The 26,369-nt window shown below is 46.4% G+C and overlaps 1 long non-coding RNA gene across 1 annotated transcript in view; it reads left to right on the forward strand.

The window, feature by feature from the left end:
- Positions 1-20,295, forward strand: part of LOC119950628 — a 34,797-nt gene extending 14,502 nt beyond the window's left edge. Inside the window, exons 2-3 of the long non-coding RNA XR_005457376.1 lie at positions 18,615-18,864; positions 19,533-20,295. This is a non-coding gene — a long non-coding RNA (uncharacterized LOC119950628). The remainder of the gene's footprint in view (positions 1-18,614; positions 18,865-19,532) is intronic.
- The last annotated feature ends 6,074 nt before the right edge of the window (positions 20,296-26,369 follow it).

Here is a 26,369-nt window from a genome sequence, read left to right on the forward strand (position 1 = left end):
CCCCAGGGTTCTGGGTCAAGGCCACCCTGGCAGTGCCGGGGTGGGGGTGGGGAGAGAGTGCAAGGGGAAACCCCTCTCCATTGGGGGAGGGGGGCTTCTCCTTATGTGTGGTTGGGGGAGGTAGAGGGGTACGTGCTGGCGAATGCTCAGTGGTGGGATTGACGGGGGAGAGTGCCCCCAGATATTTCTGTGATGGGCAGGGGTCACTCTGATGCTTCTCGTCGGGTCCCATCTGGCCATGGCGGGTGGGGGGAGGGCGGGGAGGGGGGGGGAAGGTATGGCAGGGAGTTCATTGCTCTTGCAGGTCGGTAGCGCCCTGATCTCTGTGTAGCTGGGTTTGTTGGCTGGATCAGGCCCTGCCGGGTGGACATTGTGAACCGTGCCCTGATTAATTTTTGACAGAAGACCAGGGTCAGGATTTTCTGTTTGAGAAGCAATGCCGCAAATGTGAAGCACGATCAGGGGTAGAACCAGGCTTACGGCCAAAATGGATTTCAGCAAAGTATTTGACAAGGTCCCACATGGGAGACTGATTTTATGTAAGGTTAACCTGACAAGGTGGATTCAAAGCTGGCTGAGCTGTCGGAGACAGCGGGTGATGACAGACGGCTGCTTTAGTGATGTAAGCCAGTGACCAGTGGGGTACCACAGGGATCTGTGCTGGGCCCCCTATTGTTTGTCATTTATATAAATGACTTAGATGGGGATAGGATCAGTAGGTTTGCAGATGACACAAAGATTGGTCGGGTGGGTTACAGGCTGGGAGTCTCGAGTTACAGAAAGATAGAACAAAGAACAAAGAAAAGTACAGCACAGGAACAGGCCCTTCGGCCCTCCAAGCCTGGGCTGACCATGCTGCCCGTCTAAACTAAAATCTTCTTCACAAAGACGGAATATAGACGGGATGGTCAAATGGGCAAATACGTGGCAGATGGAATTTAACACTTTAAAGCGTGAGGTGTTACACTTTGGAAAGAGTAATTTAACAAGGAAGTATTCAATGAAGAACCTGACACTGGGAAGTGCTGAGGAACAAAGGGGCCTTGGCGTGTTTGCCCACAGATCTCTGAAGGCAGAAGGGCAGGTTAATAGGGTGGTGAAAAAGGCGTATGGTACACTTGCCTTTATCAATTGAGGCATAGACTACAAAAGCAGGGAGGTCATGGGCAGCACAGCAGCACAGTGGTTAGCACTGTGGTCTATGCGGACTTTGCACGCTTTCCCCGTGTCTGTGTGGGTTTCCTCTGGGCGCTCCGGTTTCCTCCCATATTCCAAAGACATGCAGATTAGATGGATTGGCCATGATAAATTTCCCTTAATGACGTAAAAGGTTCGGAGGGGTTATTGGGTAACGGGGATAGGGAGGAAGTGAGGGCTTAAATGGTGCAGACTCGATGGGCTGAATGGCCTCATTCTGCACTGTATGTTCTATGATCTATGTTCTACATGTTGGAGTTGAATAGAACTTTGGTGAGGCCACAGCTGGAGCACTGGGTGCAGTTCTGGTCACCACAGTTTAGGAATAGTTTAGCACAGTGGGTTAAACAGCTGGCTTGTAATGCAGTACAAGGCCAGCAGCACAGTTCGATTCCCGTACCGGCCTCCTCGAACAGGCGCCGGAATGTGGCGACTAGGGGCTTTTCACAGTAACTTCATTGAAGCCGACTCCTGACAATAAGCGATTAGGGGCTGGTTTAGCTCACTCGGCTAAATCGCTGGCTTTTAAAGCAGACCAAGCAGGCCAGCAGCACGGTTCAATTCCCGTACCAGCCTCCCCGGACAGGCGCCGGAATGTGGCGACTAAGTCCGCATAGACAGTAACTTCATTGAAGCCTACTCGTGACAATAAGCGATTTTCATTTTTTTCATTTCATTTTTCACATTATAGGAAGGATGTGATTATACTGGAGGGGGTGCAGAGGAGATTCACCAGGATGTTGCCTGGAATGGAACATTTAAGTTATAAAGAGAGGTTGGATAGGCTTGGGTTGTTTTCTCTGGAGCAGAGAAGACTGAGGGGTGACCTGATCGAGGTGGTCACGATTATGAGGGACATGGACAGGGTGGATAGGGAGCAGCTGTTCCCCTTAGTTGAAGGGTCAGTTACGAGGGGGACACAAGTTCAAATTGAAGGCTGGAAGGTTTAGGGGGGATTTGAAGAAAAACCTTTTTACCCAGAGAGTGGTGACAGTCTGGAACGTACTGCCTGGGAGGGTGGTAGAGGCGGGGGAGGGTCTGGAACGCGCTGCCTGGGAGGGTGGGAGAGGCGGGGGAGGGTCTGGAACGCGCTGCCTGGGAGGGTGGTAGAGGCGGGTTGCCTCACATCCTTTTAAAAAGTACCTGGATGAGCACTTGGCACGTCTTAACATTCAAGGCTATGGGCCAAGTGCTGGTAAATGGGATTAGGTAAACAGGTCAGGCCTTTCATGCATTGGTGCAGACTCAATGGGCCGAACGGCCTTTTCTGCACTATATCTTTCTGTAATTCTGTGAAGTCTGTGCTCGGTGCTGATTTGGGCGCCGTGCTACGGTCCCTCTCTGGTAGTGATGACGAGGTTTGCGCCCTGTGCCGGAGGGGGCAGGCGAAACCGTCATCTGCATGCATTTAAATGTGTTGAGTGCGTTTGACTCGCTATTTCCCGGGCCTCACCCGGATCCTCCACTCGCATCCCCCTTCTCCCCATCCCAGATTCCCCGGCTTTCCCCATCATTTCCATGCTTGCACGTACTTTCTTTTTAGTGCCGGTCCTGTACAGCCCAGGAAGCCCCGGAATTGTGTGCAGAATGTAAAGGAGTGAAGCCTGATGGCACAGGTCTTTGCCACTATGTGGCGCACTTCACACATTCCCGAGGCAACAATCATAGCAACATAGCCCAATATGTGTAACTTCACCAAGTTAGGGATTGATTAAGAGATCCTTTGGTTTCTCCTTTAATCAACTTATCTTTATAGCTCCAGTTATTGGTACTACTGAATCTTTCATTATGTGTATTTATCTTTAAATGCTTTTCACCACAATTCACCTTATTTCTATAGTTATTCAGGATGCTGTGATCTATGTTGTAGTTTAATGCAGTAGGTTTAGATTGTTTTTGATGGGTATAATTTCCAACAACATGAAAATGCCAGAAGGTATCTGGCCATCTGGATAATTAAACATTTATTGTGACAGCTCATGCAGCAGAAGCCAGTTGCTTCATCATTTGAACATGTAACCGCAGTGTGACGAGAGAAACCTTCACAGGCCTTCAGCGTGGCACACGCAAAACATGATTAAAATAGCACAGGCAGGAAAGGAAGATAAAATAAAAGAACATTATTAAGACAACGTTTTGAGCTGTGGGGGTTAATTCAGGTTCAATCTATTCAAACTGTAACTGTGAATGAATTGGAATGTATTTAAAGCGTGTTTGTTTTTGCTCAAAAGAGCAGACTGAGACACAAATCTCAAATCTCCAGACTGTGATTATGTCGATCTATTTACTTTTTTTGCTGTTGTTCATTTTATTTCTCCCCCACATCAGTGCGATTTAATTCAGTTTGTACACTGTTCAAAATGCTCCTTTCATTTCTGTCTCAGTGGTTATCTTTGCATCAGTATTTTGAAAACTCCTCAAGAGTTCCATCATTGGGGAGTTATGTCGACATCCCAGAGAAGACCAATTGTCACCACTGAACCGAACTGGAAGCTCGTTTAATCTTTATTATTGTCACAAGTAGGCTTATATTAACACTGCAATGAAGTTACTGTGAAAAGCCCCTAGTCGCCACATTCTGGCGCCTGTTCGGGTACACAGGGAGAATTCAGAATGTCCAATTCACCTAACAGCACATCTTTTGGGACTTGTGGGAGGAAACTGATTGCAGTTATCTGTTTCAAATAAATAGACATCCTAGTGGCTGCCCCTTGTTGTTACCTCCACTGTGTAGATCAGTTCTGCACTGGCAGCGTCAGGCTTTTACTTTATTTGTTCATGGGATGTGGGCGTTGCTGGCGAAACCAATATTTATTGTCCATTCCTAATTGCCCTTGAGAAAGGGTGGGGACGCCCTCAAGGAAGTAACATGTGCTGTGGATAAAAGGGAACTGATGGATGTACTGTATTTAGATTTCCAGAAGACATTTGATAAAGTGCCACATGAAAGGTTCATGCGGAAAAGAGGAGCTCATGATTGGGAGTATGATATTGGCATGAACAGAAGATTGGCTGGCTGACAGGAAGCAGTGAATCGGCAGAAATGGGTCTTTTTCAAATTGGTAGGATGTAACAGTGATGAGCCACAGGGATCAGCGCTGGGATCACAACAGTTTACAATTTACATAAATTAATTTGGTGAAGGGATTGATGGGATGGTTGTCAAATAATAATAATTTTGATTAGTGTCACTAGTAGGCTTAAATTACTTTTTTGGGGGGTTATTCAGGAGGCACAACAGAAATTCATCCCAAGCAGGAGGAAACAGGCTAAGGGGAGGACAAGGGTTTCATGGCTGACGAGGGATGTCAAGGACAGCATAAAAGCAAAAGAAAAAGTGGCGAGGATTAGTGGGAAGCCAGAGGAGTGGGAAGCCTTTAAAAGCGAGCAGAGGACAACTAAAAAAGCAATAAACGGGGAGACGACGAAATATGAGTGCAAGCTAGCTAGTAATACAAACGAAGATAGGAAGAGTTTTTTCCCAATATACAAAAGGTGAGAGAGTGGCAAAAATACACATTGGGCCACTGGAAAATGTGGCCCAGTAATAATGGGGAACAAAGAAATGGCAGAGGAACTGAAGAGTTACTTTGCATCAGTCTTCACGGTGGAAGACACCAGTAGGATGCCAGAGCTCCTGGAGAATCAGGGGGCAGAGGTTAGTGCAATGACCATTACTAAGGAGAAGATTCTGGGGAAACGGAAAGGTCTGAAAGTGGATAAGTCACCTGGACCGGATGGACTACACCCCAGGGTTCTAAAAGAGATAGCTGAGGAAATTGTGGAGGCATTGTGATAATATTTCAGGAATCACTGAAGGCAGGAAGGGTCCCAGAGGACTGGAAAGTGGCTAATGTAACGCCCTGTTTAAGAAGGGAGGGGGGTGGGCAACACGGTAGCGCAGTGGTTAGCACTGCAGCCTCACGGCGCCGAGGTCCCAGGTTTGATGCTGGCTCTGGGTCACTGTCCGTGTGGAGTTTGCACATTCTCCCCATGTCTGCGTGGGTTTCAACCCCACAACCCAGGGATGTGCAGGGTAGGTGGATTGGCCATGCTAAATTGCCCCTTAATTGGAAAATAATAAGTGGGTACTCTAAATGTGTTTAAAAAAATCCAAGTACCTCAGACCAAAAAGAAGGGAGAGAGGCAGAGACGGGAAATTATCAGCCGGTTAGCCTGACTTCGGTCATTGGTAAGATTTTACAGTCTGTGATTAAAGATGAAATCGTGGAGTACTTGGAAGTGCATGGTAAAATAGGACTGAGTCAGCACGGCCTCATCAAAGGGAGGTCATGTCTGACAAATCTGTTGGAGTCCTTTGAGGAAGTAACAAGGAAGTTAGACAAAGGAGAACCAGTGGACATGATTTATTTAGATTTCCAGAAGGCCTTTGACAAGATGCCGCATAGGAGACTGTTAAATAAGTTAAGAGCCCATGGTGTTCAGGGTAAGATCCTGGCCTGGATAGAGGATTGGCTGACTGGCAGAAGGCAGAAAGTGGGGATAAAGGGGTTTTTTTCAGGATGGCAGCCGGTGACTAGTGGTGTGCCTCAGGGGTCTGTGGTGGGACCACAACTTTTCACAATAAACATTAATAATCTGGAAGAAGGAACTGAAGGCACTGTTGCTAAGTTTGCAGATGATACAGAGATCTCTAGAGGGACAGGTAGTATTGAGGAAGCAAGGGGGCTGCAGAAGGACTTGGACAGGTTAGGAGAGTGGGCAAAGAAGTGGCAGATGGAATACAATATGGAAAAGTGTGAGATTATGCACTTTGGAAGGAGGAATTTAGTCAGAGACTAATCTCTAAATGGCGAGATGCCTTGGAAATCAGAAGCACAAAGGGAATTGGGAATCCATGTTCACGATTCTCTTAAGGTTAACGTGCAGGTTCAGTCGGCAGTTAGGAAGGCAAATGCAATGTCAGCATTAATGTCGCGAGGGCTGGAATACAAAACCCGGGTTGTTCAAGGCTGTATAAGGCTCTGGTCAGATCCCATTTGGAGCATTGTGAGCAGTTTTGGGCCCCGTATCTAAGGAAGGATGTGTTGGCCTTGGAAAGGATCCAGAGGAGGTTCACAAGAATTTTGTTTTGTAAATTTAGGGTACCCAATTATTTTTTTCCAATTAAGGGGCAATTTAGCATGGCCAATCTACCTAAACCTGCACATAGAACATAGAACATAGAACAGTACAGCACAGAACAGGCCCTTCGGCCCTCAATGTTGTGCCGAGCCATGATCACCCTACTCAAACCCACGTATCCACCCTATACCCGTAACCCAACAACCCCCCCTTAACCTTACTTTTATTAGGACACTACGGGCAATTTAGCATGGCCAATCCACCTAACCTGCACATCTTTGGGTTGTGGGGGTGAAACCCATGCAAACACAGGGAGAATGTGCAAACTTCTGTCATGTGAGAGTACCTTTAGGAAATGGGTGTTTATAAATGGGTGTGTATATAAATATCTGTAGTGAGAGTACCTTTAAGAAATGGGTGTTTATTACTGCAGTGATGTCAGAGAATGGGTGGAGCTGGGCTGTCTCAACTCTTTTACTTTCCTTTTAGTCTGTTTGCTGCAGGGTGTGTTTTAGTTCTGTTTTCAGAGCTGGATAGCTGCAGTCACAGCCAGAAGGTGTATTAGAGTCTCTGTCTGTAATCTAAAGACTGTAAATCGATCCTGGTGATTTAAAACTAATAACAGTAGAGACTGTAACCTGATGTGCTTCTGCTAAAAGGTATTTTAAGTCTTATGGATGTCAAGAGGAAAGCTTAAAAGATTACTGGGTGTTGTATTCTTTTGTTGTATTTGAATTAATGGTTGCTAAGATGTTCACTGTATGTTTTAAAAAGGTTAACTTGAGTTCATAGAATAAACATTGTTTTCCTTTAAAAAATACTTTTCCATTTCTGCTGTACCACACCTGTAGAGTGGGCCGTGTGCTCCCCATACCACAATCTAGTAAATATTGTGGGTCAGGTGAACTCCATGATACACTTTGGGGTTCTCTAAACCTTGGCCCATAACACCACACCAACAGTGACCCAGGGCGGGGATTCAAACCTGTGTCCTCAACACCATAGGAGCAATGCTAACCACTGCGCCACCGTACTGCCCTCGGAGGCTCACAAGAATGATCCCTGGAATAAAGAGCTTGTCGTATGAGGAATGGTTGAGGACTCTGGGTCTGTACTCGTTGGAGTTTAGAAAGATGAGGGGGGATCTTATTGAAACTTACAGGATACTGCGAGGCCTGGACAGAGTGGACGTGGAGAGGATGTGGAGGCCAATTCACTGAGTGTCTTCAAGACAGAGATAGATAGGTTCTTGATCAATAATGGGATCAGGGGTTACGGAGAGAAGGCAGGAGAATGGGGATGAGAAAAATATCAGCCAATGATTGAATGGCAGAGCAGACGCAATGGGCCGAGTGGCCAAATTCTGCTCCGATGTCTTACGGTCTTATTAACACTCCAATGAAGTTACTGTAAAAATTCCCGAGTCGTCACATTCCGGCGCCTGTTTGGGTACGCTGAGGGAGAATTCAGAATGTGCAATTCACCAAACAAGCACGTCTTTTGGGATTTGTGGGAGGAAATCGGAGCACCCGGAGGAAACCCACGCAGACACGGGGAGAACGTGCAGACTCCACACAGAAGTGACACAAGCCGGGAATCGAACCTGGGACCCTGGCGCTGTGAAGCTGCAGTGCTAACCACTGCGCTACCATACTGATGTCACAAAGACAGATAGCAGAGTAAGTTGTGAAGAGGTCAAAATGAGATTGCAAAGGGGTTTGGGAGGTTACATAAGTGGACAAAAACCTGGCAAATGGAGTATAATGTAGAAAAATGTAAAATAGTTGATTTTAGCAGGAAGAATAAAAAAGAAGCTGATTGTCTAAATGGTGAGAGATTGCAGAGCTCGGAAGTACAGAGGGATCTGGGTGTCCCAGTGCATGGATCACAAAACACTGGGTTTTGGACAGGGTGGTTGTGGAGATGCAGATTTCCTCTTGTTGGAGAATCAAGGATCATTGTTTCAAAATAAGGGTTTCAATCTGAGGTGAGGTGAAATCTTTTCCCTCAGAGGGTCGTGAGTCTCTGGATCTCTTCCTCAAAAGCTGGTGGAAGTAGCGTTTTTGAAAATTTTTAAGGCAGAGGTGGATAGATTCTTGGTAAGCAACGGGGGGTGGGGGGGGGGGGGGTGAAAAGCTATCGGGGGAAGGGTGGGAATGGAGATTTGAGGTTACTATCAGATCAGCCACAACTGTATTAAATGGTGGAGCAGGCTCGAGGGGCTGAATGGCCTCTTCCTGCTTGTTCATATGTTTGATTTTGCTGAAACTCCGTGGTCCGTGTGGTGTAGGTACACCCACCGTGCTGTTAGGGAGGGAGTTCCAGGATGTTGACCCAGTGACAGTGAAGGAACGGCGATATATTTCCAAGTCAGGGTGGTGAGTGACTTGAAGGGGAACCTCCAAGTGATGCGGTTCCCAGGTATCTGCTGCTCTTGTCCTTCTGGATGGTAGTGGTCGTGGGTTTGGAAGGGTGCAATCTAAGGAGACTTGGTGAGTTACTGCAGTGCATCTTGTAGATGGTACACACGGCTGAGTTGGTGGTGGAGGGAGTGAATGTTTGTGGAAGGGGTGCCAATCAAGCGGGGCTGCTTTGTCCTGAATGGTGTTGAGCTTCTTGAGTGTTGTTGGAGCTGCACTCACCCAGGCAAGAAGAGACTATTCCATCACACTCCTGATTTGAGCCTTGTAGATGGTGGAGAGGCTTTGATGAGTCAGGAGGTGAGTTACTCACTGCAGAATTCCCAGCCTCTGACCTGCCCTGTTAGCCATAGTATTTATATGGATAGTTCAGCTCAGTTTCTGGTCAATGGTAATCCCCAGGATGTTGATTGTGGGGATTCAGCAATGGTAATGCCATTGAATGTCAAGAAGAGATAGATCAATCCTCTCTAGAAGGAGATGGTTGCTTCCTGACACTCTATCAGTGTGAATGTTACTTGCCACTTTTCAACCCAAGCCTGGATATTGTCCAGGTCTTGTTGCAATTGGACATGGACAGCTTCCTCATCTGAGGAGTTGTGAATGGCGCTGAACATTGTGCAGTCATCAGCAAACATCCCCACTTCTGATCTTATGAAGGAGGGAATGAAGCAGCTGAAGATGGTTGGGGCCTAGGACATTACCCTGAGGAACTCCTGCAGTGATGTCCTGGAGCTGAGATGATTGAGCTCCAACCACCACAACCATCTTCCTTTGTGCCGGGTATGACTCCAGCCAGCGGAGGGTTTTCCTCCTGATTTCCATTGACTCCACTTTTGCGAAGGCTCCTTGAAGCCACTCTCGGTCAAATGCTGCCTTGGAGTTCTCCCAGTGAGTCAGAGAAGACACAGCCAGAGTGAGACAGCAAAGAGTGAGTTTGGGAATTTGAAGCTAGGTGGGAATTCGGAGCTGGGTGGGGACGAGGTGCTTTTTAACCCTGGTAAGTGACTGGTAAGTAGTTTTTCTTTTCATTGTTTAATTAATTTATTTATCTTTTCTTTTGTTTTTTGGAATTGTAGTTGTATAAGTTAACCTAAGGTTTAAGACATGGCAGGAGATCCCAGACCCGTGTCATGCTCCTCGTGTGCGATGTGGGAGCTCAGGGACACGTCCACTGTCCCTGGCTCCTTCACGTGCAAGAAGTGTGTTCAGTTGCAGCTCCTGTTAGACCGCTTGACGGCTCTGGAGCTGCGGATGGACTCACTTTGGAGCATCCGCGATGCTGAGGAGGTTGTGGATAGCACGTTTAGCGAGTTGGTCACACCGCAGGTGAAAGTTATTGAGGGAGATAGAAAATGGGTGACCAAAAGACAGAGCAAGAGTAGGAAGGCAGAGCAGGTGTCCCCTGCGGTCATCTCCCTGCAAAACAGATAAACCGCTGTGGATACTGTTGAGGGAGATGGCTCACCAGGGGAAGGCAATAGCCGCAAGGTTCATGGCACCGTGGCTGGCTCTGCTGCGCAGCAGGGCAGGAAGAAGAATGGTAGGGCTATAGTAATAGGGGACTCAATCATAAGGGGAATAGACAGGCGGTTCTGTGGACGCAATCGAGACTCCAGGATGGTATGTTGCCTCCCTGGTGCAAGGGTCAAGGATGTCTCGGTGCGGCTGCAGGACATTCAGGAGGGGGGGGGGGGAGGGGAAGGTGAACAGCCAGCTGTCGTGGTGCACATAGGCATCAACGATATCGGTAAAAAACGGGACGAGGTCCGACGAGCTGAATTCAGGGAGTTAGGAGTTAAACTAGAAAGTAGGACCTCAAAGGTAGTAATCTCAGGATTGCTACCAGTGCCACGAGCTAGTCAGAGTAGGAATGTCAGGATAGATAGGATGAATGGGTGGCTCGAGAGATGATGCAAGAGGGAGGAATTCAAATTCCTGGGGCAGTGGAACTGGTTCTGGGGGAGGTGGGACCAGTATAAACCGGACAGTCTGCTACTGGGCAGGACTGGAACCAATGCCCTGGGGGAGGGGGGGGGGGGGTGTTTGCTAGAGCTGTTGGGGAGGGTTTAAACTAATGTGGCCGGGGGTTGGGAACCAATGCAGGAAGTCGGAAGGTAGTAAAACAGGGACAGAAACATAAGCCAGTGAGGGGGAAAGTGTAAGGCAGAGAAGCCATAGTCAAAAATCAAAAAGGGCGACAGTAGAAAGTACAGTGACTGAGAGCAGCTCAGTGATTAGGTCCAGTAACACTAAAAGGAATAAAACGGGAAGTAAAAACATAAATTGTAAGCGACGCGGCAGGTTGTTACATGAAGATATGGGTTCAATGACAAGGAAAATTAGGAGAAAAGTCAAGAGGAAATATAACTTAGGAAAGGTTACTGATCGAGGTGTTAAGATTCAAAACAGAGGTATAAAAGCCAACATAAGTGTACTTTACCTGAATGCTTGTCCTATTCGGAATAAGGGAAATGAGTTAATGGTGCAAATCATCGTGAATGACTATGATATAGTGGCCATTACTCAAACATGGTTAAAACTGGGTCACAACTGGGAGTTAAATATCCAACGGTATCAAACTATTCGGAAGGACAGAGTGGATGGTCAGGGAGGTGGTGTTGCTCTGTTATTTAAGGATGACATCCAGGCAATAGTAAGGGATGACATCGATGCTATGGAGGATAAGGTTGAATCCATTTGGGTGAAAATCAGGAATAGTAAGGTGAAAAAATCACTGATAGAAGTAGTCTATAGGCCACCAAATAGTAACATTATGGTGGGGCAGGCAATAAACAAAGAAATAACTGATGCATGTAGAAATGGTACAGCAGTTATCATGGGGGATTTTAATCTACATGTTGATTGGTTTAACCAGGTCAGCCTTGAGGAGGAGTTTATAGAATGTATCCACGATAGTTTCCTTGAACAGTATGTAATGGAACCTACGAGGGAACAAGCGATCCTAGATCTGGTCCTGTGTATTGAGACAGGATTGATTAATAATCTCATAGTTAGGGACCCTCTCGGAAGGAGCGATCACAATATGGTGGAATTTAAAATACAGATGGAGGGTGAGAAGGTGAAATCAAACACTAGTCTTTTGTGCTTAAACAAAGGAGATTACAATGGGATGAGAGAAGAACTAGCTAAGGTATACTGGGAGCAAAGGATTGATGGTGAAACAGTTGAGGAACAGTGGAGAACCTTCCAAGCGATTTTTCACAGTGCTCAGCAAAGGTTTATACCAACAAAAAGGAAGGACGGTAGAAAGAGGGAAAATCGACCGTGGATATCTAAGGAAATAAGGGAGAGTATCAAATTGAAGGAAAGAGCATACAAAGTGGCAAAGATTAGTCGGACACTAGAGGACTGGGGAATCTTTAGGGGGCAACAGAAAGCTACTAAAAATGCTATAAAGAAGAGTAAGATAGATTATGAGAGTAAACTTGCTCAGAATATAAAAACAGATAGTAAACGTTTCTACAAATATATATAACAAAAAAGAGCGGCTAAGGTAAATATTGGTCCTTTAGAGGATGAGAAGGGAGACTTAATAATGGGAGATGAGGAAACGGCTGAGGAACTGAACAGGTTTTTTGGGTCGGTCTTCACAGTGGAAGACACAAATAACATACCAGTGACTGATAGAAATGAGGCTATGACAGGTGAGGACCTTGAGATGATTGTTATCACTAAGGAGGTAGTAATGGGCAAGCTAATGTGGCTAAAGGAAGACAAGTATAAAAGAGATGGCCAGGGAAGTTGCAAATGCACTAGTGATAATTTACCAAAATTCACTAGACTCTGGGGTGGTCCCGGCGGATTGGAAATTAGCAAACGTGACACCAGTGTTTAAAAAAGGAGGTAGGCAGAGAGCAGGAAATTATAGGCCAGTGAGCTTAACTTCTGTAGTAGGGAAGATGCTGGAATCTATCACCAAGGAAGAAATAGCGAGGCATCTGGATAGAAATTGTCCCATTGGGCAGACGCAGCATGGGTTCATAAAGGGCAGGTCGTGCCTAACTAATTTAGTGGAATTTTTTGAGGACATTACCAGTGCAGTAGATAACAGGGAGCCAATGGATGTGGTATATCTGAATTTCCAGAAAGCCTTTGACAAGGTGCCACACAAAAGGTTGCTGCGTCAGATAAAGATGCATGGCATTAAGGGTAAAGTAGTAGCATGGATAGAGGATTAGTTAATTAATAGAAAGCAAAGAGTGGGGATTAATGGGTGTTTCTCTGGTTGGCAATCAGTAGCTAGTGGTGTCCTTCAGGGATCAGTGTTGGGCCCACAATTGTTCACAATTTACATTGATGATTTGGAGTTGGGGACCAAGTGCAATGTGTCCAATTTGCAGACGACACTAAGATGAGTGGTAAAGCAAAAAGTACAGAGGATACTGGAAGTCTGCAGAGGGATTTGGATAGGTTAAGTGAATGGGCTAGGGTCTGGCAGATGGAATACAATGTTGACAAATGTGAGGTTATCCATTTTGGTAGGAATAACAGCAAAAGGGATTATTATTTAAATGATAAAATATTAAAGCATGCTGCTGTGCAGAGAGACCTGGGTGTGCTGGTGCATGAATCGCAAAAAGCTGGTTTATAGGTGCAACAGGTGATTGAGAAGGCAAATGGAATTTTGTCCTTCATTGCTAAAGGAATGGAGTTTAAGACTAGGGAGGTTATGTTGCAATTGTATAAGGTGTTAGTGAGGCCACACCTGGAGTATTGTGTTCAGTTTTGGTCTCCTTACTTGAGAAAGGACATACTGGCACTGGAGGGTGTGCAGAGGAGATTCACTAGGTTAATCCCAGATCTGAAGGGGTTGGATTATGAGGCGAGGTTGAGTAGACTGGGACTGTACTCGTTGGAATTTAGAAGGATGAGGGGGGATCTTACAGAAACATATAAAATTATGAAGGGAATAGATAGGATAGATGCGGGCAGGTTGTTTCCACTGGCGGGTGAAAGCAGAACTAGGGGGCATAGCCTCAAAATAAGGGGAAGTAGATTGAGGACTGAGTTTAGGAGGGACTTCTTCACCCAAAGGGTTGTGAATCTATGGAATTCCTTGCCCAGTGAAGCAGTTGAGGCTCCTTCATTAAATGTATTTAAGATAAAGCTAGATAGTTTTTTGAAGAATAAAGGGATTAAGGGGTATGGTGTTCGGGCCGGAAAGTGGAGCTGAGTCCAAAAAAGATCAGCCATGATCTCATTGAATGGCGGAGCAGGCTCGAGGGGCCAGATGGCCGACTCCTGCTCCTAGTTCTTATGTTCTTGATGTCAAGGGCAGTCACTCTCACATTGTCTTGATTCACATTCCACATTTGGTGTTGGTCTAGAAAGCAGGCTACTGTCAAAGTACAAAGTAATATAGATTTAATAATAAGTTAAAAAAATACCGCAAAGTTACAAAGAAGACATTAATGAGTAGAGCTCTATTAGCAGAAAGCAACCCCCTTTAGACTTCCCTTCAGATTCTCTCAGAGAGGATGGGGTTTCTGATTCTAGGCACAATAAGTAGGAAGGAGGAATCGAGGAAGAACATGGAGAATAGGAACTGGTGGAATTAGAAATAGAAAGGGGATTGGAAACTGAGAAATGGACTGTGGAGTAAAATAAATATAAATCAAAACTTGCTTTGTCATTCCAATCTTTCCCAATAGATTATATCTTAGAGTTCAGATGTAGTTTTCCACAATAATGGCACCAAAGAACACACAAACTATTTCTGAGCAGCCTGACTGATTGAATTCAAGTCTAATATTTGCATTTAATAGAAAAGAATTGGAAAATAATGAAGCGTGCTGGAATTACTGTGTCTCTGCATTTCACACTTTCTGTTTTGCAAATATTGAATATCTTGGTTAAGTGCACCCTTCACGTTCCACATAAGACCTGGGGAACATTGGGATGTGAACAAAAATGCAGACCTGTAGAAAGACAATGTGGCAAGGTCCCAGGATCTCAATGTCTTTATCTCTTGGAGTCAGTGACTTGGTTCCACTTCCAGTTGCTGCATTTTAGGAAATTGGCTAGATTGAGATATCTTCCTGAGTATAGGCTGCTCGGCTCCTCCAAGCAACTTAACAGCCTTGATAAATTCCTTCATCATTTCAAACACTTGGAAACGTAACAGTTCACAGTCACTTTCACCCTCACAGTCACCAGTAATGCAATGGAAATTACAGATTCATTATCTGAGTCTCTCTGAAAGTGATGGGTAATTTGAAGATTTTAGACAGACCGTTGCCTTCTCTGTGAGCTGCTCCTGCCGTACAGCTGTTTCTTCATGTACAGAAAAAAAAAACTCACATACTCCCACAACCAGAACAGAGAAGTGGATTTCGTGGAAAAAGAACTCGGTTTATACTTAATCCAGGAATTATTCAAACAAAATTTGGCAACGGGAACCTGGGGAATTTTCAGAAAATCTTACCTCAGATTATCGAGCTGATTATAAGGTAACAATTTGGTTATTATCATTACTTTCTGCGATGAAATTACTGTGAAAAACAGAGAGGCGGTAATTTTATTCAGAACTGATTTAAAGAGACACAAGAGGGAACCACAATTCCCAGATTCCTCAAAGAACCTCAGACACAATGAATGATTTTGGAATGCAGTGACTAGTCTTATCCAGTCAAACATTGTGAATACAGCATCAACCCAGACATAGCAATGAAACGAATGGCCAGCCCTGCTTTTTGGTGATATTTGACCAGCAAAGTGTTGATCAGAAGTTTGGGAGAATGAATCCTCGGCTCTTATTCAAATAATGCCATGATTTTTAACACACAACTCGGGAACAGGCAGTCAAGCTTTGATACTTCAAGAATGCAGCACCCCATCAAAACTGGGCTGAAATATTAAACTAAATTATTTGTGAAATTCCATGCCTGGGACCTGAACCCAGAATGTTCTGTCTCCGAGGTGGAAGTGATCCTGTTTGAGGTTGGCTGCGGGTTGAATTGGCCTAAACACTCTAACCGCAACCCCTTACCATAGAATTTACAATGCAGAAGGAGGCCAATCGGCCCATCGAGTCTGCACCGGCTCTTGGAAAGAGCACCATACCCAAGGTCAACACCTCCACCCTATCCCCATAACCCAGTAACCCACCCAACACTAAGGGCAATTTTGGACACTAAGGGCAATTTATCATGGCCAATCCACCTAACCTGCACATCTTTGGACTGTGGGAGGAAACCGGAGCACCCGGAGGAAACTCACGCACACACGGGGAGGATGTGCAGACTCCGCACAGACAGTGACACAAGCCGGAATCGAACCTAGGACCCTGGAGCTGTGAAGCAATTGTGCTATCCACAATGCTACCGCGCTGCCCTTGTTAGTGATAAATCCACAAAGTGATATCTCCTTCCGCCACCTAGAACATAGAACAGTACAGCACAGAACAGGCCCTTCGGCCCTCGATGTTGTGCCGAGCAATGATCACCCTACTCAAACCCACGTATCCACCCTATACCCGTAACCCAACAACCCCCCCCTTAACCTTACTTTTTAGGACACTACGGGCAATTTAGCATGGCCAATCCTCCTAACCCGCACATCTTTGGACTGTGGGAGGAAACCGGAGCACCCGGAGGAAACCCACGCAGACACGGGGAGGACATGCAGACTCCACACAGACAGTGACCCAGCCGGGAATCGAACCTGGGACCCTGGAGCTGTGAAGCATTTATGCTAACCACCATGCTACCGTGCTGCCCTGAACCTGCCATAGAACTTATTATTTGTTTTGTTGAGGTTTCCAGAGTTGATACGATGGACCCACCAAGGTACAGGCAGCGGCAATCACAGAATACAACAGTGCCAAAGAGGCCCTTCGGCCCATCGAGTCTGCACCGTCACATGAAAAACACCAGACCTGCCGACCTAATCCTATTTGTCAGCACTTGGCCCACAGCCTTGAATGTTAAGACGTGCCAAGTACTCATCCAGGTACTTTTTAAAGGGTGTGAGTCAACCCTCCTCTACCACCCTCCCAGGCAGTGCATTCCAGACCCTCCCCCGCCTCTACCACCCTCCCAGGCAGTGCGTTCCAGACCGTCACCACTCTCTGGGTAAAAAGGTATTTCCTCAAATCCCCCCCAAAACCTCCCGCCCTTCACCTTGAACTTGTGTCCCCTCGTAACTAACCCTTCAACTAAGAGGAACAGTTATTCCCTATCCAACCTGTCCACACCCCTCGCAATCTTGTACACCTTGACCAGGTCACCCCTCAGTCTTCTCTGCTCCAGAGAAAACAACCCAAGCCTATCCAACCTCTCTTCATAACTTTAATGTTCCATCCCAGGCAACATCCTGGTGAATCGCCTCTGCACCCCCTCCAGTCCAATCACATCCTTCCTATAATGTGGCGACCAGAATTGCACACAGTACTCCAGCTGTGGTCTCACCAAAGTTCCACACAATTCCCATCATGACCTCCCTGCTGCTGTAATCTATGCCTCGATTGATAAAGGCAAGTGTCCCATATGCCTTTTTAACCCCCCTATTAACCTGCCCTTCTGCCTTCAGAGATCTATGGACAAACACACCAAGGTCCCTTTGTTCCTCAGCACTTCCCAGTGTCAGGATGTTCAGTGAATACTTCCTTGTCAAATTAGAAGATGAAAAGATGCACTAAGTGGATTTGGAGAGACTAAGTGAGTGGACAAACATTTGGCAGATGGAATACAAGGTGGAAAAACGTGAGGTTATACACTTTGTCAGGAAAAACAGAAATACAAAGTATTTCTTCAATGATGAGAGGCTAGGACGTGTTGAACTTCAAAGGGACTTGGGCGCCCAAGTCACTGAAAGCTAATTTGAAGACATAACAAGCAGTAAAGAAGGCAAATGGTACTTTGGCCTTTATTACAAGAGGATTTTTGTACAGCAGTAAAGATGTCCGACTGTAATTAAACAGAGCCTTAGTGAGGCTGCATCTGGAATATTGTGTTGCAGTTTTGGTCTCCTTTCAGAAGGATGTGTAACTTGTTACCGCAGGGAGTCTTGGAAGTGAATGGTGCATATGTATTTAAGGGAAAGCTAAACAAACATATTGGGAAAAGAGAATGGAGGGTTAAGATGGTAAACTTAGATGAGAAAAGGTTGGTGGGGAAGCTCGAATGGAGAGTAATCAACAGCATGGATTGGTTAGTCTGAATGGCCTCTTCCTGAGCTCTATGTCTTATGTAATTCTCAGTAACAGGCTCAAGGTTTGTTCCCCCAGTATTGGGGATAGTGTTTACAACAACACATCATGGAATGGAAAAGGAAAGGGTCTAGTATTTACATAGGTGTGAGATTATTTGTAACTAGAATGTAACAAAAAAGTAATTGCACATGTAAATCAAACACATCATGGATACAAAATGGGGATTGAATGGGGGTGGCATGGTGGCACAATGGTTAGCACTGCTGCCTCACAGCACCAGGGACCCAGGTTCAATTCTGGCCTCAGGTGACTGTCCGTGTGGAGTTTGCACTTTCTCCCTGTGTCTGTGTCGGTTTCCTCCCACAGTCCAAAGATGTGCAGGTTAGGTGGGGTTACGAGGGTAAGGAGGGGGAGTGAGCCTAGGTGGGGGTGCTCTCTCAGAGGGTTGGTGCAGGCTCGATGGGCTGAATGGCCTCCTTCCACACTGTAGGAATTCTGCGATTCTATGGATTTTATGCAGCTGGTTTGATGGATTAAAGGTCAGGAGCTATTTCAGACTCTATTGCTGTCATGGTTTTAGACATTTATCTTTTAATTTGTCTTTTTTTCTGAGTGGATTTTAACAGGTTTGTGGAACTCTGCTATAGAATTCTGATTGAAACTGTTTTTATTTTGGATCAAAGTGATACATATCAAAAGCGATGGAAGCAGTTTTAATTTATGCCTCTGAATTGTAGGTGCAGTAGTCGTCAGATGTTGCCATGGTTCTGAATAAACTGTGCATCCAACATCACTTTCAGCGCTAACTAGATGGCAAGCTATTGATGTGACCCAATTTCTGTTCCGTTTTCAAATAAACAAACAGACGTCAGAACCATAGAACGCTTCAGCCAAGAAGGAAAACATTGAAGGCATTGTGCCTGGGGCAACACTTGGAAATTCCTCTGTAAAATAATTGAATGGCACACCTCCTCTGAGCCTTAATGGGTAAGAATGTTATCAACAGTAGACAATAACTTCCTTTCTGTCAGATTTCCACCAATAAATTCCAGGATTTTTTGTGGAGGATTGTTGACAACAGATTGACTCCTGATCTTTCCACGGTCTTTGCCAATAGCGAATTTCAAAGCATGTGAAAATCACGCCTTGCATGTCGACCGTGTGCACTTTGTGCGTTGTGTGTGCTGACTTCATGATGGTGTTTCTGCACCTGGTTTTGGGAAGGAAGGGAAGCAAAGTTTGTGCAGTTAGTCTATTTCTAAGGGGATCTGGGTTTTGTTTTGTTTCTATTGATTCTACAATTGGCTTCATTCTGCAATACACTCACACAGTCACCACACTGATAATCCCCTGAAATCTATGATCATCAATCAAAGAGCACAACTGTGAGGTACTGCTTGTCAAAAGCAGGGCCTCAACTATCCCCCTGTGCAAAGCCTCAACCAATTTTATACTTCTATTATTTTGCATTGGCAGGTAAATGATCGAGCAACAATTTTACTTTTAAATGTTTTTACAAGTGAGCAATTTGTGACAGTCTTAGAAAAGTTGTGCCTTGCTCTTCAACTTAAATATACTTTAAGGTGGCTTCCTCGTCTATTTGAGTTTTAGTAATGCTCAAAATAAAACTGTTTTTATTATGCTGTTTTTTCCAGTGTTTACTCAGTGTTTCCCCACTCATCGCTATCACAAGAACAGCTAACCTACTGAAAGAAAACTGATTTCAGATGTCCATACAAACAAATGTGGCTTTATTCATATAGACATATGAGACAGGACTGTGAGAAACGGTAATATATTCACAGAATGTGTTTGATGTTTGCTGAGACATTTGCCTCACGTTAGATCGACCTTCGAAAAAAAATGATGAAGCACAGAAATATGCCGTTGCAATATTGAAGGAGAAGAAAGAAACGATCGACGTGATCGCTGGATCCTCGCCACTTTGTTCAGTGAACCTGTCAGATCAATCAAGAAATATGTCACCGTGTCACATTTTTGTTCTTCTGCCTGAAAATAAAGTGAGAGGAGAAAAGGGATTGTGCGTAACCGAACGGCTGAGAAATTATTTATAAAATCTGTGAGTTCTGTCTATTGTAAAATAATTTCTTTCTTTTAGGAAACTGTCCTCTTACAGTCTTCACTCCTCCCCTCTTCCTGACATTTGGAATTATTTTACAGGACACAGTGCCAAGGGTGTTTTTGTGAATTAGGTTTTTCTAGCTATTGAAGAAATGTTATGGTAATCTGTTACTTTCTCAGGAACAGAAGCTATTCACATCTTGTTGGATCGACCAGAATGACAGGGAGTGGGATGTCTGTCTCCTAGAGTCTCCGCTTCAATTTTCTTTTAACCCCTCACAGAGCAAATGTATTAAATGTTAACCCATAAATATTCTGGAATCATTTGTAGAATCATATCATTATGTATTGTCTCTCTGTGCAGAGTCTGGGTTGTCCATTAGATTGTTAATGATGGGCCGGATTCTCCGGTTTCTCGACGCTGAGCCGTTCTTTGGCTGCGGGATTCTCTCTTCCCGCCACTTGTCAACAGGATTTCCCATTGAAGCCACCACACATCATTGGGAAACCCGCAGGTGGGGGTGCGCTGTCAGCGGGAAAAGACAATCCCCACGGCCGGAGGGTTCCAGCCATGGGTCTCCACATATCACTCTGCTCTGATATTACAATGGGGTAAGGAGAAAAGAGCAGCCCCAAGGGTTACCTCAGTGAGTACAGGGACTGAACCCTCACCATTATCAGACACCACGCTCTGGGATAACTGAGCTAGCCACTCCACCAGTCATTTACTTCATTAGCAAATCCTGAGTTTGGATTTCCCTCCCAACCTGGTTTTCCTGCGTTGTTCTCCTGGGGCAGATGGTTTACGCTGGATGGTGCCATCCCTCCTCTGGGAGGTGTGGTTGTTGATTGATGTGATCAGGGCAGGGAGCGAGGGGATGGGGGTGGGGGGGGGGGGGGGGGGGGGGGGCGCTCAACCACGGGGAATAGCAACTTGGAGGCTCTCCCTACTCTGTGCCCACACAAGCCCACTTTTCAGCATCGGTCACTGGATCATTGTCAGAAATGCTGGTTATATTTTTCTCTCTAAAACTCTGAGAAGCTGCGGATTGCAATTTGTAACATCATCCAATCACCCTACCTGTTCTGTTTCACTGGTGTCTGAAGCGAGACTGATCTGCAGGCTCGTGCGAGCCCTTTGCCCCGCTCCCTCCCACTTTCGAGAATTTTCAAGGGACAAAACAAGAGTCAAGGAATCAAATTGTAATTTCTCTCTGACCGTACATACTACATTAACACTGCAATGAAGTTGCTGTGAAAATATCGCAGATGCTTAGTTTGACCAGCTCAACATATTTCATGAATATTTGAATTTCTCAATAAAATATTCATGGAGCTGTCGTTCATGAACTAATAGCAGAACTGTTACCAGAGATGTGAGTGGGATGAATTAAATAATGTAAGAATAGGATGAATTATAGATCCACATAGTAAATAACAAACATCCAGGGACCTGTGGCAAAATAAAACCTGGATTATGATGGCAATTAATGCAACTGGATATAATATAATTGAGCTGAATAACTCTTGTTATTCCAAAGATACGGCCAAGCTGCAGTTATAACTGAAACTGTTCAAACATCAAGAGTAGTACGCTTAAAAAAATGAGCGATGCTGAAATCTACACTTGATACATTACAATAAATTATACCATGAAGGAGCAGTGGACAGATTATCAATTCATATATTTTGTTGATAACATTTATGTGAAAAAGCTGCAATCTGAATCGAGGTTGTGCATTTCTGTGTGAAATCAGCTCATAAAATTGTGGAGTTTAATGTAAACGATTGTCAAATGAAATTGGAGTGCCTTTCAGCTACCCTTGGGCAACACTTTGATCAAAAGGAAACATCTGAAATTATTTTTTTTAACAACTGCATCCAAAGTCATGGGAATGCAATGTGTGGGGAATATGGAATTGTGCTGCATGTTTAGCAGGATTATGTTTAGGTTCTTTATAAAAACTTGATCCATTCTTCAATCCATGGAAAATAACTGCTTCAATTACCTGAGGAATGTTTGTACAATGATAACGTTGTAAATAATAATCAGCGAGCCGTCAGAAATCCAGCCTGAGGAATCTGCTTCATTTCTTGGAGGAAGTGACAAGTTAAGTAATCTATAGGAATCCCTGTGGTGCAGTGAAATCTTCCAAAAACATTTGATGAAGTTCAACAAGACAGGCAATAAATTATGTTCAAAGGTGTTGGGATTCAGGGTAATTCAGGAGAATGGCAGATAAATTAATCGAAGAATAGAAAACAGTGAAAAATTGTGAAAGGAGCCACGGTGGATGGGGACAGTTCTGAGTGAGAATCATAGAATCATAGAATTTACAGTGAAGAACCCAACTTAAGACTGTACCTCCACCCTATCCCTGTAACCTGACCTAACCTTTTTGGACACTAAGGGCAATTTATCATGGCCAATCCACCTAATCTGCACATCTTTGGAAACCCACGCACACACGGGGAAAATGTGCAGACTCCCCACAGACAGTGACCCAAGCCGAGAATTGAACCTGGAACCTGTACAAGATATGTTTTATAGCTTGTTTACAAAGCTGTACATAACTGTAAAGATATAATTAGGGTGAGGGAGCAGGGTAATATATTCCTTGTTTAATAAATGTATTATTTCCCATTGAAGCCACTCCACACCGTCGGAAAACGCATAGGCGTGGGTGCATTGCCAGCGGGAATACAGAATTCCAACTGCCGGAGAATTCCGGTCTCAGTTTTAAAAAATCCTGACGGTGGATCCCACAACATCATTATGGCGGGGTAAGCTCTGAATGATCTCGCTGGGTGGGTTCCAAATGGGCTCTGAATGATCTCGCTGGGTGGGTTCGGAATGATCTCGCTGGGTGGGTTCTGAATGGGCACTGAATGATCTCGCTGGGTAATTCGGAATGGGCTCTGAATGATCTCGCTGGGTGGGTTCCGAATGATCTCGCTGGGTGGGTTCCGAATGGCACTGAATGATCTCGCTGGGTGGGTTCGGAATGATCTCGCTGGGTGGGTTCGGAATGGGCACTGAATGATCTCGCTGGGTGGGTTCTGAATGATCTCGCTGGGTGGGTTCGGAATGGGCACTGAATGATCTCGCTGGGTGGGTTCCGAATGGGCTCTGAATGATCTCGCTGGGTGGGTTCGGAATGGGCACTGAATTATCTCGCTGGGTGGGTTCGGAATGGGCACTGAATGATCTCGCTGGGTGGGTTCCGAATGGGCTCTGAATGATCTCGCTGGGTGGGTTCGGAATGGGCACTGAATGATCTCGCTGGGTGGGTTCCGAATGATCTCGCTGGGTGGGTTCCGAATGGGCACTGAATGATCTCGCTGGGTAATTCTGAATGATCTCGCTGGGTGGGTTCCGAATGATCTCGCTGGGTGGGTTCTGAATGATCTCGCTGGGTGGGTTCCGAATGATCTCACTGGGTGGGTTCTGAATGATCTCGCTGGGTGGGTTCCGAATGGGCACTGAATGATCTCGCTGGGTAATTCTGAATGATCTCGCTGGGTGGGTTCCGAATGATCTCGCTGGGTGGGTTCTGAATGATCTCGCTGGGTGGGTTCCGAATGATCTCGCTGGGTGGGTTCTGAATGATCTCGCTGGGTGGGTTCTGAATGATCTCGCTGGATAATTCTGAATGAGCTCTGAATGAGTTTACCACCCCCCACCCAGGAACGTCGGATTTCAAGAGATCGGGATGCCCTTTTTAAAGAGAGACATAGAACATACAATGCGCAAGGAGGCCATTCAGCCCATCGAGTCTGCACCAACCCACTGAAGCCCTCACTTCCACTCTATCCCCGTAACCCAATAACCCCTCCTAACTTTTTTTGGACACAAAGGGCAATTTATCATGACCAATCCACCTAACCTGCACATCTTTGGACTGTGGGAGGAAACCAGAGCACCCGGAGGAAACCCACGCAGACACAGGGAGAACGTGCAGACTCCGCACAGACAGTGACCCAGCGGGGAATCGAACCTGGGACCCTGGTGCTGTGAAGCCACAGTGCTAATCACTGTGCTACCGTGCTGCCCATAAGGACATAAGACGTAAGGAACACCCCCCCCCCTCCCCCAATGCAAAGGCCCCCCAGGGAAGACCCTACCCCACAGTTCTCCCTATTGGAAGCCCCACCACCAACATCGGTGCAAGGGTACTGGCCAGGCATCACCCTCCCCCCCCAGGGGCTTAACTTCCCTGTGTGCCCCAGTAGGTTCTCTTTGCCAGGTCCCCATTTGTCAGGACCTGTTGTAAACCCTGGTGTTGTGATGCTGGCTGGCAGTGTGGTAGGGGGTGGGTGGGAGGGGGGATTATGATGTTGGCTGGTGGTCGGGTGGGGTTGGGGGGGGGGGAGGAGAGACGATACATTGGGGAAACCCGCTAATGATAGTTAGCTGTATAGTAATAGGTTTCCGATCATACATGGTGGGAACCCCATTAAATCGTTGGTGGGAGGCACGGACAAAGGGAATGGGAATCCTGCAGGTTTAAAAGCTGTTTGGGGACTTGCGTTGGATTCTCCGCCCCTCTGGCTTTCTCGCCAAACGAATACGGAGTGGGAGGAGCAGAATTCTGGCCGATACATATTTCCTAACACAGTGAGTGAGATGTGTTCGGATGTGTGATGGATTCATGAGAGTGAGGGTTGAGAGTGATGAGAAGAGTGACTTATTCTGGTGGAACAGGAAAGATCATTGACCCTCTTTCGGTGCTGAGTGGCTGCCCTCTTTGCAGAGTCATGGCTCTGAACACCATTCGCACCACCCCCCAGGGTAGGTTGGTGACCTTGCCTGCCTTACCCAGAGAGGGTATAGACGGGTACATGGTGGGCCTCCATTGTGTTCAGTTGGTGTCTGAGGAACTCATCACAAATTTTGGGACAGCATATTGCCTCCTTTTGGCAGCCGTAACTTTTCAGAAACTTTAGATTCCTCAGAGAGAATCCTCACATCGTGCAGGGTCACCCATTAAATATGGCACCTGGATTACTGACGGTCTGAGGTAACACAGGGATGGGTAAATCAGAGGCCACTCTGCCAGCAATCTGTAGACTCCTGGGAATACATCATTAATTAGGGGCGGCACGATGAGAATGGGAGGATAGAGGGACCAACGGGTAAAATATCCTTTTCCCACCCACTACTCCACTTTGTGCAAATCCTCCCTGACTCTAACCCCGAGTGCCAAATGCCTCAGGTAACTGTCCACGCCCTACACACCATTCTGGGAAAAACCATCACTGTCCAGAGAGACCTTCCTCCTGCCCAGGCTGAGACCATGACATGTGTGAGGTGCAGAACCCTCTAATATGGCCCACAAAGTCCCAGGACCGTATCTTCAATATGCCCCCGATGGCATGGCCTCAGCCCCAGGACACTCTGAACCTTCCCTGGACAATATTTTCCCTATTACCCAGGACAGTCTTTCACTCTTTCCCTCTCACCTTTGCCCCCTCTTCCCCCCACAGTCCTGCCTCCCCACTGGTTGGGCTTCCTGTCTGCATCTTTTGCTGCAGCCACACAATAAAAGCGGGATTTTCCAGTCCACCAGCCGCGTTTTCCTGCGCAGTGCGCCCTCGCCAGCAGCTGGACCCTCTGTTCTGGCAGCGGGTCAATGGCATTTCCCATTGTGGCCACCCCACGCCGTTGGGAAACCCAAGGCAGAGCCGGGGGAGGATCACGTCAGCGGAGAATTCCACTTTCTATTTCAGTGATGGTGTAAAAGGAAAGTGAACCTGGCCGCGTTACTGATCTCCGAGCCCTGGGTGAAGTGAAACTCACCAGGTGTGAACCACTTATCCGCCATCGTAAAACAGAACCTTCTCATTACTCTCTGGTCAGAACTTCATTTGCAGGGGTAGGCTATTCGGAAAGTTGGCCTTTTAATGAGCATTCATGAGCTACTTCTGAACACGAATAGGGGCCGGGATTCTCCCCTACCCGGAGGGGCGGGGGGTCCCGGCGTGTTGGAGTGGCCCCATTGAGGGGCTAGGCCCGCGCCGGAGTGGTTCCCACTCCGCCTGTTGGCGTGAATGGCCTTTGGCGCCACGCCAGCTGGGGCCGAAGGGACTTCACCGGCTGGGGTAAGCCCGCGCATGAGCTGGAGCGTCAGCGGCTGCTGACCTCATACCGGCGCATGCGCAGGGGAGGGGTTTCTTCCGCCTCCACCATGGTGAGGACCATGGCGAAGGCGGAAGAAAAAGAGTGGCCTCACGGCACAGGCCTGCCCGCCGATCGGTGGGCCCCGATCACGGGCCAGGCCACTGTGGGGGCACCCCCCGGGGTCAGATCGCCCCATGCTCCCCCCCAGGATCTAGGAGCCCACCTGCGCCGCCAATCCTGCCGGTCAGGTAGGTGGTTTAATCCATGCCGGGGGTAGAGGCCCGTCAGT

The sequence above is a fragment of the Scyliorhinus canicula genome, chromosome 16 (assembly GCF_902713615.1).
Source record: "Scyliorhinus canicula chromosome 16, sScyCan1.1, whole genome shotgun sequence".
NCBI classification, from domain to species: Eukaryota; Metazoa; Chordata; class Chondrichthyes; order Carcharhiniformes; family Scyliorhinidae; genus Scyliorhinus; species Scyliorhinus canicula.